General features: G+C 44.7%; 1 protein-coding gene and 1 pseudogene across 2 annotated transcripts in view; both read left to right on the top strand.

Annotated features, from left to right (window-relative positions):
• Positions 1-3,572: 3,572 nt before the first annotated feature.
• Positions 3,573-3,641, top strand: LOC129548241 (small nucleolar RNA SNORD36; annotated as a pseudogene).
• A 4,625-nt stretch (positions 3,642-8,266) lies between these two features.
• The window catches only part of ANO10 (anoctamin 10), a 238,590-nt gene continuing 230,178 nt past the window's right edge, over positions 8,267-16,678 (top strand). For both annotated transcript variants that reach the window (XM_055414507.2, XM_088831994.1), the window contains exon 1: positions 8,267-8,413. The gene's annotated coding sequence lies outside the window, so the exon portion shown is untranslated. The remainder of the gene's footprint in view (positions 8,414-16,678) is intronic.

Genomic DNA, 16,678 nt, shown 5'->3' on the forward strand with positions numbered 1-16,678 from the left:
CCCAATATACTAAAAAATATATATATATATATATATCATATTTCATCTACTCTAGCAAATAGGCGCTTGTATTCAACAGTTACAGGGAGGAAAGAAACAGTTTACATATTTCTCTCTAGGAGGATAAGATGGGTCTTTTAATATGTGAAAGTAAATTTCTGCTTTTTATTTTTATATGTTAATATGGAAAACCTCAAAATTGTTTTTTCTTTAAGTCACTCGTCTATGATTTTTTTTTTGCTGTTGTTGTAGCCAGAGGGAGATGTAGGAGATGCAGTTTCGATCCCTGGGTTGGGAAGATTCCCCTGGAAGAAAAAATGGCAACCCACTCCAGTATTCTTGCCTGGGAAATCCCGTGGACAGAGGAGCCTGGTGGGTTGCAGTCCATGGGGTCACAAAAGAGTCGGACACAACTGAGCATGCACGCACATGGTAGCCAGAACTGACCGAAACACTCATCTTTGACAAAACACGGAGACATCTGAGGCTCCAAACCATACAAAACTGATGGCAGTGATCCTCAGGGCAGTGAGACTCAGTAGGGACACGGGCAGAAGTGGAGTCAGCACACCCATATCATGGGAGCAGATCTCAGGTGGGGCTGGTGGATCCTCCAAGGCAGAGGGCTCAGAGTAGATGGTGAACAAAGCCAAACCTCAGCTTGAAGAGCAGCATGCAGAGAATGAAGGCAGAAGCAAAGAGGGCAAAGCTCAGGGAAGCCGCAGGCAGAAATAACATGTATTTTCAGGAGAAAGCCTGTCAGCGAGCTCGGAGAGGGGAGGACCGTGCTATGAGCAGCACTCCAGCTGCCTAATTTTTCACTGAGAAGAAATAAAGGCTAAATTCACTTGCTTAATGCCAAGCCATGAGAAAAACTCCTTCCAGCCAGGAACGTGAACCCTACCAACATCCAAAGCCTGCAAGCAGCTCACGTGAGAGAAGGTGAGACAGAAGATAAAACAGGAGCTGATAGCACTTCAGAAAGAAGTGAAAGGGGAGAGAAAAAGTCATCAAAGAATTGAAGGAAAATTGGAAGCAGTCCCTGAAAGAACAGACGCTAAAGAAAACTCAGTAAGGACCATGGAGAGCAGGAATGAAAACAACAAGATAGAGTTTCAAAGGATTAGAGAGTAGGTCACACTTTTCAACAGGGAGATCAGAGTAGGACTTATTGAGAGAATGCCATCTTAAACAAAGTCTTAATAGGAGTGCAGGGGTTAGTTGAACTCTAGGGATATGCTCAGTTGCTTAGTCATGTCCAGCTCTTTGCGACCCTGTGGACTGTACCTGCCAGGCTCCGCTGTCCATGGGATTCTCCAGCCAAGAATATTAGAGTAGGTTGACATTTCCTCCTCCAGGGGATCTTCCTGACCCAGGGATCAAACCTGAGTCTCCTGAGTTAGCAGTTGAATTCTTTACCACTGAGCCATCTGGGAATCCCATGCTGTAGGGAAGAGTGAGATATTAATGTCAGAAATCAGACAAGAAGGAAAGAAGGAAAAGTATAACTTTCAGATGGTGTGACTAAAATTGGAGATTGTCATGGAATAAACCACTTATAAACTGTAAAAGATTTTATTCAGAGCATAAAATTAATATGCATAATATTCATGTAACAGGCAACAACAACCAAATAGAAGCTAAAATGGAAGAAAAGATCTTACTTATACTAGTGATGAGAAAGGTAAATTACCTGGGAATAAACTTCATAAGAAATGGGAAAGATTTATATGAAGAAGCGCTAGCTAAGGGATTGGAAGCCTAAAAATAGCATCTGGTTCCCTAATTCGATGTATTCACTTGAGATCAGGAAGGTGGAAGTTAGGGAACTATCCTCCTGTGGCTCCTGGCCCTGCCACAGGAGGAGAAGGATGTAGTTTCATTGCAGCTAGTTTCTTCTTTATTCTCAAGCTTCCCAGGTGTCAAGAAGCAGCAGTGGTTGTGGCAGCTTTTTGATCCAACTCTGAGATCCGGGATCACAGGATAAGATGCCCCTGTTCTACACTCAGGCAGAGGCTGTGGCTGCAGCCCTAGCATGGCTCCAGTAGCCTCAGAATCAGCAGCCCTCATGGTGGACCAGTTTGGCAGTGTTATTCATTCCAAGATATCTAGCCTAGAAGTGCTTTTCCAGGCCTCCCAATGATTTGGTGAGGACTTAATTATCTTTATTCAATCTCTTCCTATGTAAAATACACAGGGTGATTTCTGTTTTCTGTATTGAAATTTGTCTGACATATTTGATATTGGAAGTGGTTGCAGAAATGAGACCCTCAAGATGGGAATCTGGGATTGGGTCTGACCTGGCTAGGGTTGAAGATAATGGTGAACTTGCCACTAAGGGAAAATATGCTGTGCTGTGCTTAGTCACTCAGTCGTGTCCTATTCTTTGCAACCCCATGGACTATAGCCTACAAGGCTCCTCTGTCCATGTGGATTCTCCAGAGAAGAATACTGGAGTGGGTTGCCCTGCCTTCCTCCAGGGGAATCTTCCAAACTCAGGGATCAAACTCAAATGTCCCACATTGCAAGCGGATTCTTTACTGACTGAACCACCTAAGAATACTGGAGTGAGTAGTCTATCTTCTCCAAGAGATCTTCCCAACTCAGGAATTCAACCAGGGTCTCCTGCATTGCAGGTGGATTCTTTACCAACTGAGCTACAAAGGAAGCCCGAAAAGTGAAAGTCATTCAGTCACATCTGACTCTTCCACCCCATGGACTGTAAACCACCAGGCTCCCATGTCCATGGAATTCTCCAGGCCAGAATACTGGAGTGGGTAGTTGTTCCCTTCTCCAGGGAATCTTCCCAACCCAGGGACTCAACCCAGGTCTCCCACACTGCACGCATATTCTTGACCATCTGAGCCACCAGGGAAGTCCAAGAATACTGGAGTGGGTAGCCTATACCTTCTCCAGGGGATCTTCCCAACCCAGGAATCGAACCAGGATCTCCTGCGTTGCAGGCGGATTCTTTACCAGCTGAGCTACCAGGGGAAATGGGTTATAGCAAATCTAGGGCATGCCGTGGAAAAAGTTCCATAAATAATCCCCTATGGTTGCCTGGTGGAGAAGGAAATGGCAACCCACTCCAGTATTCTTTCCTGGAGAATCCCAGAGACAGAGGAGCCTGGTGGGCTGCCGTCTGTGGGGTCGCACAAAGTCGGACACGACTGAAGTGACTTAGCAGCAGCAGCAGCAGTAGCAGCATGGTTGCCTGGAATGAACAAGTTTACTGAAGGGGAGGTTTCAGTGGCTGCTCTCCTAGACAGTCATGATGGGAATGAGGGATTTAAGAACTGACAGGGTGGGTTATATTGGAGAGTTTAAAGAAACAAAATGATGTTTGTGAAAGTCAAAAAATACAGAAGTAAATTTAATATATGGTAACAGTGACATTTAAAATCTATCAGGGAAAGATAGATTAGTAAATGAGGTAGGGCAGATGCATAGCTACCAAGATATCAAGTAAAGTCAGACCTATACTACATAACTTGCATCAAAAATAAATTCCTGATGGATCCAATTTTTAAAGGAAGAAAAGTGAAATCATGAAACATTAGGAAGAAATCATGTTGCAATCATGTGAATTTCTCAATTAAACCTTCAAGTGGAAATACATGAGCTTTTTAACCCTGAGCAATTGCTACCATGTTAGCTTTTAAAAAAATTATTGGAATATAGTTGCTTTATAACATTGTGTTAGTTTCTGCTGTACAATAAAGTGAATCCATTGTACATATACATCTATCCATGCTTTTTTAGATTTTCTTCCCATTTAGGTCAGCACAGATCCTTGAGTAGAGTTCTCTTTGCTAAACAGTAGGTTCTCTACATTAGCTTTTAAGTTACTGTTTTTGCTCAAAATACACTCTAGAGTTGTTGTCTTCCAGATCGTGGTCTTCCTGCCTGCCCTATGCTGTAAGATGGGGTTCCCTATTTCATAATCAAGCAGAAGGCCAGGCTGGAGCGTCTGGTCCATGGGAAGACCTGTACACACTACAGCGTTCACGCAAGTCAACTCAGAAGACAAGGGCACACCGGCTAAACTGGTGGAAGTCATCAGGACCAATTACAATGACAGATATGGTGAGATCTACCATCAATGGAGAGGCAGTGTCCTGGGTTCAAAGTAAGTAGCTCATATTGCCAACCCAGAGATGGCAAAGATCAAAGAACTAGCAACCAAACTTGATCAAGTGTACATTATTGAGTTTTCTGTACATAAAAGTAATAAAACGTTCTTCCAAAAAGAAGAAGAAACCACAGAAGGATTTTCAGAGTAATACAAGAGAGGTGTAGGTCTAAATATAATGTAACTAAACATAGTAAGCAGTAAAACAAAAGTTTGGGGAAGGTTGACCAATTCAGTTCAGTTCAGTTCAGTTCAGTTCAGTTGCTCAGTCGTGTCCGACTCTCCGCAACCCCATGAATCGCAGCATGCCAGGCCTCCCTGTCCAACACCAATTCCCGGATTTCACCCAAACTCATGTCCACAGAGTCGGTGATGCCATCCAGCCATCTCATTCTCTGTCGTCCCCTTCTCCTCCCGCCTCCAACCTTTCCCAGCATCAGAGTCTTTTCCAGTGAGTCAACTCGTTGCATGAGGTGGCCAAAGTATTGCAGTTTCAGCTTTAGCATCAGTCCTTCCAATGAACACCCAGGATCGATCTCCCTTAGAATGGACTGGTTGGATCTCCTTGCTGTACAAGGGACTCTCAAGAGTCTTCTCCAACACCACAGTTCAAAAGCATCAATTCTTCGGCGATCAGCCTTCTTCACAGTCCAACTCTCACATCCATACACGACCACAGGAAAAACCATAGCCTTGACTAGACGGACCTTGGTTGGCAAAGTAATGTCTCTGCTTTTTAATATATTATCAAGGTTGGTCATAACTTTCCTTCCAAGGTGACCAATTAAGAAATGGGAAAGGTCTGCATGACCAATAAAGCCAAAACAATCAAAGGGAAAAAAACAAAGCAAATAAAAATAGCATAAGAGAACTCAAAAGACATGTCAAACTGAGAACAAGTTTTGACATTCATTTCTAAGAAAGGAATTATTTTTATGATTATATGAAGTATTTCTATATCCTGTAGAAAAGTAGACAAAATACATAAATAATTTGTAGCAAATGAAATGTATTTGTCTCATCATTCATAATAAGAGAAATATAAATTGATACATTTTTTCATTTCTTAAATTGATAAGTTCTGGTTCTGGCCAAAATGGAGTAACTCCATTGCTGCCTATGTCTGCTACTGATTACTACTTAAAACTCTGGACAAAATATGAAAAGGATGCTACAAGGTGAAGAAAGGGGTGAAAATTCATGATTGTTTTTTCTTCTCCCTTCTCTGTCCTGGAGCTTCCTTAGTCACAGTACTTCATTACTATAGTATAGTGACATGGATAATTAGACCCTGATAGAAAACCTACCCCTCTGGTCAGAGGAGATGGGAAGAGGGACCCTTGGATGAAGTAGGGGGAGAATCTCTTGTCAGTTTTTCTCTCTTTCCCCTCCACATTGCCCTGAGGGCAGCCCTAGCTGCACAGAGCAGCACAACAGATATAAAGGATAACAAACTCCAGAGGAACTCTTATCTTTCTGGCCAGCAGAACTGGATGAAGGATGTTCTAGGTGCCAGAGATTATGAACGAAATGCCCCAAAGGAGAGTGGTGGAGAAGGGAATCCCTGATTCTCTCTAGTGGTTTGTTATGCAGCCACTGCTGATACAGGTGTCCATAGCATTAACTGAAGTCTACCATTCGTGTTTTCCAACAACTAATTTGTCATACTTACATTTTTAATGTGTTAATTGTAGAGATGAAAGGAGACCATCTTTGTGAAAGGCATTTTTAATATTTCCATTCAATTTTTATTTTTCCAGTCCTTCCAGCATATAAATATCAGGAGATGTTATATAGAGAGATGGCCATAAATTCAAGGAATGGATAGGAAGTGTGCAGATGAAAAAAAAAGTCTATTGAGTAATCAATGTCTAAACCTATAGAACCTCATAAACAATTTGTCCTGATTTTTCAGAAGAGAAAAAACTTCTGGCCCCCTACCGTGATGGCCACAGGAGAACTGATCAATAAGTTGTGAGCTGCTATGACAGAGCATTAGGAGTCTAGAAAGATCAACACACAGTCCCTTCCAAGTAATTAGACTTCTGTGCTCTATCCCTGGTCTCCATCTTTCCTGTCTTGAACCTGGAAAACACAAAGCAGGGTCAGGGGACAGAAAAGCAGACCCAGCTTCTCTGGCATTGTAGGACTTCAAGGCAACTGTCTGGAATGAACTGCGGGAGAAAGTGTTCATTCACTGTTTTCTCTCATTCCTTTTAAAAGTTGTTGCATGCCTACTGGGACCCTTAACTGGGGATGTATCATGGATAAAACTGAAAAATCTCTGCCCTTGTAAAGCTTACATCCTAGTGAAAGACTGACAAAAAACTAACATAAAGCATTAGAAGGTGATGAGCGCTAAGTAAAAAAGAAGTATGTTAAGGAAAGATGGTGGGATGGACTGGAGAGCAGGTATTAAAGAATAGTTAGAAAGGGCCTCGGTGAGAAGATGGGATTTGATTCCAGATTCCTGTGAGGGAAGGAAGGAAATAAATCATCTCTTTAATTAACAAAGAGCTTTGAAGGCAGAGGGAACAAAACCCCAGGGCACAGATCCCGAGGTGGGAGGTGGCAAAGGCGGTAGAGGGTGTCTGGTGAATTCCCGACAGAGCAGGGAGACTAACCTAGCTAGGGACTCACTGGAAAAGACTCTGATGCTGGGAAAGGTTGGGGGCGGGAGGAGAAGGGGACGACAGAGAATGAGACAGCTGGATGGCATCACCAACTCGATGGACATGAGTTTGAGTGAACTCCGGGAGTTGGTGATGGACAGGGAGGCCTGGCGTGCTGTGATTCATGGGGTCGCAGAGAGTCGGATACGACTGAGCCACTGAACTGAACTGAACTGAACTGAAGAGGTTTTCTCCGAGGTAGGGGAAGGCGGGACTAGGAGGCTATAATCTATAAGATATTTGGCTGTATTGGATATGAAATTTTAATAATATACTGGATTTGAACTCTTCATTACCTGAAAGTGAATTACAACTAAAATGAGACTTGCTCTTATATTTGAAAGTGACAAGAAAGTTGGATTCTGGACCTTCTGTGCTCACTCAGTCGTGTCCGACTCCTTGTGACCCCCTGGACCACGGCCTGCGAGACTGCTCTTGTCCATAGGATTTTACAGGTAAGAATACTGGAGAAGGTTGCCATTTCCTTCGCCAGGGGATCTTCCAAATCGGTGGCTAGATCCCGCATCTCCTGCGTCTCCTGCACTGACAGGCAGATTCTTTACCACTGAGCCACTCGGGAAGCCCCAGTTTGGGCCTTAAGAGACAGGAAAAGAGGAAAATGTGAAAGGGGCTTATTATGACCAACCTAGATAGCATATTAAAAAGCAGAGAAATTACTTTGCCAACAAAGTTCCGTCTAGTCAAGGCAATGGTTTTTCCTGTGGTCATGTATGGATGTGAGAGTTGGACTATAAAGAAAGCTGATCGCCAAAGAATTGATGCTTTTGAACTGTGGTGTTGGAGAAGACTCTTGAGAATCCCTTGGACTGCAAGGAGATCCAACCAGTCCATTCTAAGGGAGATGAGTCCTGGGTATTCACTGGAAGGACAGATGCTAAAGCTGAAACTCCAATACTTTGGCCACCTCATGCGAAAAGTTGACTCACTGGAAAAGACTGATGCTGGGAGGGATTGGGGGCAGGAGGAGAAGGGGACGACAGAGAATGAGATGGCTGGATGGCATCACCGACTCGATGGACATGAGTTTGAGTGAACTCCGGGAGTTGGTGATGGACAGGGAGGCCTGGCGTGCTGCGATTCTTGGGGTCGCAAAGAGTCGGACACGGCTGAGTGACTGATCTGAACTGAACTGAAGTGGACTCTTGGAGTGACAGCCCAGTCTCAGGAGGCCCCGCCTCTCCATTTTGGTCCTGCCCCCGTCCTGCTGGACAACAGCCCTGCGAGGCCCCGCCTCTCCTGCCGTGGTCCCGCCCCCACGCGGAGTGACAGCCCCAAAGGCCCACCTTTTCCTTAGCAGCCTCAGCTCTCACTGCGGGCGACAGCCGCGTTTTGGCTCGTCTAGCGTTTCTCCGGGGCAGCCAGGTCTTTCCTGGGGGTGACTCACCGCTAGGCCCCAGCGCCAAGCCCCGCCTACCCGACTGCGGCCCCGCCCCGCCTGCGCGAGACTGCGTCTCGGCCCCGCCACGCCCCGCGCTCAGCGGCGCCAGCTCCCGGCCCCCGCCCGCCTCCAGCCCCGAGAGTAGCTCGCCCGGCAGCCGGGACTCCCCGGCTCTCGGGCCCGCCCCGGAAGACGTGGAGCGCTGAGCGGGTGAGTGGGGTAGGGGGCCTGCGACCCCTGACGCTCGGCAGCCAGAGCTCAGGTCGCTGCGGGTCATTGAGTCTGGGCTGCCCGGCGGCGGCGCGGCGCTTCCAGGGACTCCTGGCCGCCACCCTTCCTTCCCGGTGTACCTTCCGGGGCTGGCGATCCGGGAATGGGGGAATGGGGCCGGGAGGGACGTATTTTTCGAGTCGGGGGGCAGCGCGGGGAGGAGTGAAGGTGGGGGTGGCATTCGCGGCTTTGGACGCTGCAGAGGGCTAAGGCTGGTCTGAGGTGGAGGGTGAATAGAAGAAATCTGGCGAGGCTGAACTCTGGTGGCTTGTGGAGGCAGGATGCGGGGGCTTGAGGTGTTCCAGACCTATGGGGAATGAGGTGATTCGGCGTGGAGGAGTCGGCGAAGCCCAGTGAAGGGCTTTTGGGGGAAGGACCAGCTCAAGGGGGCCGGTGATTCACCCTCCCCTGGACAGTCGGAACGCGTGTGACCTCAGCCAGCTTGTGGGTTCTGCTGTTTCTCACATTGGGGTGATCGAGTTTCCAGGCTTTCAACAGGGACACATCGTGTAGCTTAAATAATAGATGCAAATCAAGGGTAGTGCCTGGGACACCTGAGAACTGTGACTGGACGGGGTGCTTCTCCTAATTTACCTGGAGTCTTGGCCGCGCCAGCGTTGGTGGGCGCTGTCTTCTGTAAAACCCTATTCCAGCAACCCAGACCGTGTGTGGAGGTCCCACCCTTACAGAGTTCACAGTTGAGGTTTATTCGGACTGAAAAACATCACAAATATTTAAAATATTTTAAATCGTGTGGAGTTTTAATGTTTAAAAATCAAATCATGTGAGGTGTTTAAAAAAATTTAAATCTTTCTTTTGTGATTACTTTCAATTTAAAGTTACATGGAGCTAGAGAACTAGATGTTTTCTAACAGCCCGTTCTGTGAGTATGACAGACAATTGTAAATTAACTGTGGAAAGTAGATCGTATCTGTTATGACCAGATATTGCTAAATTGTAGAACTGAAGATGAAGAATGAAATTGAAAAGACCCTAAAATACTGGAAAGGGAAAGAAAAGTCCTGGTAAATTGGAAAGCGTGTGCACTTAAAAAAACAAACCAACAAGCTCAGTGAAACTTTTCTTCACTGTAAGAAAACTCAGAAGATAGAGAAAAGTATAAGGGATGAACATTAAACTCCATGTTATTTCACCAACTCTGATATTTTGATGCAGTTCTTCATTAATTTTTTTGTATAGCTAAATGTTGTGGTGGTTTCGTCACTAAGTCATGTCCGACTCTTGTGACCCCATGGACTGTAGCCCGCCAGGCTCCTCTGTCCTTTGGATTTTCCAGGCAAGAATCCTGGAGTGGGTTGCCATTTCCTTCTCCAGGAGATCTTCCCAACCCAGAAACTGAACCCGGGTCTCTTGCACTGCAGGCAGATTCTTTACCGACTGAGCTACCAGAGAATTCTAAATAACTGAATGTACATATTACATAATTGGGGTCATATTGTTACATTACTTTGTGTTTTGCTTTTTTCCTTTTGTATTTTTAGCATTTTCCTGGGTCGTTGAAAATTCTCCCTAAACATCTTCGTAAATGGTGCTGTGTTCATCAGGTGAATTCATTCTTAGGAGTGGTTCAGCTGTGTGCCAGGTCTTGTTCTTGGGGAGGAGATTCAGTGTTGCTCAAGGTTCTCAGACATTATTCCAGCCCAAAGAAGCAGAAATCTTGACAGTGTCTGGGGTCTAAATTTGTACGACAGACTATTGAGTGCAGCATGTAATCAGGTCTGGGCTCCTGTGACCAGGTTGTCTTTATGGCATCATGTCTCAACTCTCCCACACCTTTCTGTGGAGTCCTGAGGCTGGGAGGTTCCCAGATATGTGCCTCAGGGAATGGGCCTCACCATCTTCCCTGTGTTGGGGGTGTCCTTGTGGAACTCTAGTGAGGGGTGGGGGTGTGCAGTGCTCAAGTTCCATTCTCAGATCTGCCCACATCTTAGGTGACTTTGAGGGGCAGCTGCCCTGGGTCTCAGGGGGGGCTGTCTCACAATTGCTGTCATAATTAACTACCTGCTGAGGTTTTAGAGGCTGTCTCTAAGTTGTCTTAGACCTTGGGAGCCCCAGGAGGGGTCCTGTCCCTTTTCCTTCCAGCACCGGCCATTAAAATGGCAACTTTTCTCCTAGGAAATCTCTCTCAGCTTCCAGCTTGATCAGTGTAGCCATTCAGTTTTCCCTCACTGACGTGTTCCTACTCTACTTTATGACTGAAACTAATTTTGTCATTTTGATTAGAGCTTCTCCTTGAGTCTGACGTAAGGTGTTTCCTAAAGACAGCCTTGTCCATTTACTTATTATTAATCTTTGAATTTATGATAATTCCATTGACTTTTCTTCTGTATCCAAACTCAAGAAGTAAGGGGTTGTTATTCTTTTTTTTCCTGATCCTTGATAAAATATGTGAACACCCCCCACTCTCTTGGTTGAACTCACAGTGAGTTTCTTTGCACACGTGCGTTTCGGCCACCATGTGGTCAGGTTTTCGCTCTTATTATAGGCAGGTGATTCCAATAGCTAACATAAAAGCAACCAGGAGCCAGTTCCTTTGTAGGTCTCCTTTAGCCCTGTGTGCAATTCAATACATGATAAAGGAGAAGGAGTTTGGGATGGCTGTCTACTGACCCTGTGCTGAGGGTATATGGAACCTAGCTGCTCTGTGTCGTGTAGTTATTCCTGGGTGCTGGTCTGGTCAGCTTTCTGGATTAAAGGGGGTCACTGGCTAAGGTAGCAGAAATCATTCTATTCTCTTGTGCCCAGGAAATCTATGTGTTGAATCATTGCCTGTTTTCAGGTTGGCCTCAACAGGAACTGTGAGGCCCTCTGCCATGCCCACACTTAAACCCACCATGTCTTCCCACCTGGTTTTTTGGTTCCATGTACTACTCAAGTGGTAAAGAATCTGCCTGTGATGCAAGAGACCAGGGTTCAGTCCCTGGGTTGGAAAGATCCTCTGGAGAAGGCAATGGCAATCCACTCCAGTATTCTTGCCTGAAGAATTCCATGGACAGAGAAGTTGGGCAGGCTACAGTTCGTGGGGTCACAAAGAGTTGGACACAACTGAGTGACTAACACACAACACACACAGACACACAAGTCTATTGTGCATGGTAGCAGTGAAGCCAACTCCTATTAAGACCCTCTGGTGAAAGTGGATTGCAGAACTCGGCTTAGCCCTGGCCGCCGTGAGGTTTCTTATTTTTACCACTTTACACTTGATAGCCACTCTGTTGGGCCTGCCCATGTGGAGTGGTGGGTTTGGTGCAGGCCTGGATTGCACTGGCCAGTGAACCACAAGATTGATGTTGCATGCAGAGCCCAGAGAGGGGCAGGGCTGCCCGAGGAGAGAGCATCCCCGGGGGTGATACTGTGCAGTGATGAAAATTCCCTGAGTAAAGGGCCTGGGAAGGAGGGCACAGGGCTTCAGGGACAGGACCATGGTCATTTAAGAGAGGTTCCTGTCTCTTAGGTCACCCAGCCTGTAAGTACACTGTGGCCCAGTGGATGGCCCATGTGTGAAGCACCTGCAAACAAGCAGTGTTGAAAGATGCTCCAAGAGTATCTTATGTACTGGAGCCTTGGAGGGGTCAAAGCTTACCAAGCTCCACTGAACTGCTCAGAGCAGAACCTGAGCAACACTGGCACTTATGTTAATCTTATGTAAGTCTGTGAGTCTCCTAATGATCAAAACCGCACGGCTGGCTGCACAGCTGTAGAAAGGCCACTATTGTGGTGAGACTATAAACCAACATTATTGGCTAAGTTCATAAAAAGGGGGAAAAAAGGTTCTTTGCATCTGGCATGGTATCATTGAAAGAGTGCTGGATTTCAGTCCTCTTTCTGCCACAATAGTTGTGTAACTTCAGGTTTTATTAACGTGAAATAGTGTGTGGTCTTGGGACTAATTAATCCCTAAGGCTCCTTTTGCTCTAAAAATTCTATCCTAGTCCAACTTCTGCAGTGGTTTTGCCAGTCTCCTCAATAGGTAACAAGTTCTTTCAGTTTATATGCTTTTACCCAAAACTAAAGGAAAGAATCTTTGAAGCTAGGCAACTTCTTGTGTTCAGAGTTAATATGTTTTTAATCCTAGGAATAAAGCAAAATATTATTTTGTGTTATGTAATTTTAGAAGTATCTTTTGGTCTTTACTGCAGTGTATATTTTAAACCTGTTATTGAAAAGTTGAGTCTTCTATTTTATAATCATAGAAGCTATTTGTTTCTAATCATAAGAAATACCTGCTCACTAAAATTCAAATTAGAAAGAAAAATTAAAAATCATCATGAATCCTACTACCTGGAAATGGCCAAGGAAAAATACATCTGCCTAATCATTGATGGAATTTTTATTACATGCACATACCCACATGTGACTAACACAAGTGTGTATAATACACAAGTCTGTCATATGTGATGAATAGGTATATATATACACTTGTGGTTAAGGTTGTGAGCGCTAGCATCAGACTGTCTGGTTTTGAAGCCCATTTCCCCTCTTTGCGACTGTGATGTGGACTGTTTACTTCTTTAACCTCAGTTTTCTCATCTGTAAAGTGAAAACATTGAAGTTCCTTCTTCATGAGGTTGGTGTGAGACTCTTATGTGCATAGTCGCTCACTCATGTCAGATTCTTTGTGACCCCATGAACTGTAGCTTGCCAGGCTCCTCTGCCCATGGGAATTCTTCAGGCAAGAATACCAGAGTGGGTTGCCATGCCCTCCTCCAGGGGATCTTCCCAACCCAGAAATTGAATCCAGGTCTCCTGCATTTTAGGCAGATTCTTTACTGACTGAGCCAAAAAATGTATCAGTTCAGTTCAGTTCAGTCACTCAGTCGTGTCCGACTCTCCGCGACCCCATGAATCACAGCACGCTAGGCCTCCCTGTCCATCACCAACTCCCGGAGTTCACTCAAACTCATGTCCACAGAGTCGGTGATGCCATCCAGCCATCTCTTTCTCCGTCATCCCCTTCTCCTCCCGCCCCCAACCTTTCCCAGCATCAGAGTCTTTTCCAGTGAGTCAACTCGTTGCATGAGGTGGCCAAAGTATTGCAGTTTCAGCTTTAGCATCAGTCCCTCCAATGAACACCCAGGATTGATCTCCTTTAGAATGGACTGGTTGGATCTCCTTGCAGTATAAGGGACTCTCAAGAGTCTTCTCCAACACCACAGTTCAAAAGCATCAATTCTTCGGCGATCAGCTTTCTTCACAGTCCAACTCTCACATCCATACATGACCACGGGAAAAACCATTGCCTTGACTAGACGGACCTTGGTTGGCAAAGTAATGTCTCTGCTTTTTAATATACTATCAAGGTTGGTCATAACTTTCCTTCCAAGGAGCAAGCGTCTTTTAATTTCATGGCTGCAATCAGCATCTGCTGTGATTTTGGAGCCCAAAAAAATAAAGTCTGACACTGTTTCCACTATTTTTCCATCTATTTCCCATGAAGTGATGGGACCAGATGCCATGATCTTTGTTTTCTGAATGTTGAGCTTCAAGCCAACCTTTTCACTCTCCTCTTTCACTTTCATCAAGAGGCCTTTGAGTTCCTCTTCACTTTCTGCCATAAGGGTGGTGTCATCTGCATATCTGAGGTTATTGATATTTCTCCCAGCAATCTTGATTCCAGCTTGTGCTTCTTCCAGCCCAGCGTTCCTCATGATGTACTCTGCATATAAGTTAAATAAGCAAGGTGACAATATACAACCTTGACGTACACCTTTTCCTATTTGGAACCAGTCTGTTGTTCCATGTCCAGTTCTAACTGTTGCTTCCTGACCTGCATACAGGTTTCTCAAGAGGCAAGTCAGGTGGTCTGGGATTCCCATCTCTTTCAGAATGTTCCACAGTTTATTGTGATCCACACAGTCAAAGGCTTTGGCATAGTCAATGAAGCAGAAATAGATGTTTTTCTGAAACTCTCTTGCTTTCTCCATGATCCAGCGGATGTTGGCAATTTGATCTCTGGTGCCTCTGCCTTTTCTAAAACCTGCTTGAACATCTGGGAGTTCACGGTTTACATACTGCTGAAGCCTGGCTTGGAGAGTTTTGAGCATGACTTTACTAGCGTGTGAGATGAGTGCAATTGTGCGGTAGTTTGAGCATTCTTTGGCATTGCCTTTCTTTGGGATTGGAATGAAGACTGACCTCTTCCAGTCCTGTGGCCACTGCTGAGTTTTCCAAATCTGCTGGCATATTGAGTGCAGCACTTTCACAGCATCATCTTTCAAGACTTGAAATAGCTCAACTGGAATTCCATCACCTCCAAAAATGTATAGCCCTGGGGAATTCCCTGGTGATCCAGTGTTTAGGAGTTTGAGCTTCTACTGTAGGGGCCAAGGTTTCATTCCTGGTCAGGAAGCTTAGGCTCCTGCCTGCAGAGCAGCACAGCCGAAAAAGAGAAAAAAACGGAGCCCAGTGCTTGGAATGCAGTAGCTCGTGTTGTCATTTTACAATTATTGTGGATTATATATATTCATAAATGGGGTCACACTCTGCATTTTTACCTTATAGTGTGTTATGAAACATTCTCATGTTAATGGAGCTGGATCTGTATCCTGGTATTAATGATTCTGTTGTATAGTTAGACTTTATTTAGCCGCTCTCCTGTTTGACATTATAGGAAAGATAGTAAAAAGAGTTGTAATGAACTTCTCCTGTGTACATTTTTTATTATATTTTTGGTATTAATTCCTGAATATTCATTAGAAGGACTGATGCTGAAGCTCCAATACTTTGGTCACCTGATGTGAAGGAGCCAACTCTTTGGAAAAGACCCTGATGCTGGGAAAGATTGAAGGCAAGAGGAGAAGGGGACCACAGGGGAAGAGATGGTTGGATGGCATCATTGACTCAGTGGGCATGAAATTGAGCAAACTCCTGGAGATAGTGAAGGACTGGGAAGCCTGGAGTGCTGCAGTCAGTGGGATCTGAGTCAGACATGACTGAACAACTGAACAACAACATAAATTCCTAGAACTGGCAATGTTCTCTTGAATGGTGTATTTAATACCATTTTTCAGATTGCTACTGTTATTTATGGGAAGGTGGAATCAAGTTACAACATCTGACAGCAGTATGTGAAAATGCCAAGTTTTCTTCTCTCATGCCAGACCTGGGTTCTGTCCACCTTTCAACAAATCTGAAAAGGGAGAACATCTCATTGTTACTTTGCATCCTTTTTCTTAGTAACTTTGAACATCTTTTCAAGTGTGTTGTCCACTTTATTTCTTCTTTGTGACTTGTCATTTCAGTTTTTTTAATTTTCCTGTTGTTGATTTGTAAGAATTCTTTGTATATCAGAGATTGTGACATTTTGTCTGTAATATATGGGACATCTTTTTAAGGTTAAGGTCATGCTTTGAGACTGAAAGGAGCAAGTATTTACTGTGAATTTCTAGATAGAGCTCATATGCATGTTGAGAACTGAAACCTGCCTCTGGTTTCTCAGAAAGATTGTTTTATGACCTGTTGATTGTGAATAATTCTCACTCACTTTGGTGGTGGTTTAGTCACTGTGTCTAACTCTTGTGACCCCATGGGCTGTAGCCTACCAGGCCCCTCTGTCCATGGGATTCTCCAGGCAAGAATATTGGAGTGGGTTGCCATTTCTTTCTCTTACATTAGGCAGTGCATAAAGGCTAAAAAGCTTTGACCTTTGATGCCGGTGCACATATGCCCTGTTGAACCCTTCCTTTATTGTCACCTTAACCTCACCATTCCTTCCATCTTTGCTGTTTGCTCATATACAGCCATTCTTCCCATGTCCCTGGTTAGAAACCTTGGAGTCATCTGTGTATCTTTTCCAAGTTGAAGTCTTTCTAGTTCTCAGGCTTCCTTCCCAGAAAGTCATTTTCCCTCCTCAGTTTGCCCCTGCCCCTCTGGTTATTGCTATTATATTGGGTTGACCAATAAGTTCTTTCACATTTACCATAAGATGCAGTAGTAAAACCCGAATGAACTTTTTGGTCAACCCAACACTGAGTCTGTGTGTTAGAATGATTTGATGTATCCTCGCTTCTCAAAAGTAAGATGTCGACCTTATTTACTTTTGTCCCTTTAGACTCCATCATGACCTGGCCCATAGTAACCCCATGATTAATGTTTGTTGTATTTGATATTTCCATGTAAAAGATGATGATGGTAAGCCTCTATAGTCTATTGGTAGATTAACCTTTTCCCAAACTTTTTGTCACG

This window comes from Moschus berezovskii, chromosome 24 (genome assembly GCF_049115385.1).
Source record: "Moschus berezovskii isolate FMDL1 chromosome 24, NW_MosBer_1.0, whole genome shotgun sequence".
Taxonomy (NCBI): domain Eukaryota; kingdom Metazoa; phylum Chordata; class Mammalia; order Artiodactyla; family Moschidae; genus Moschus; species Moschus berezovskii.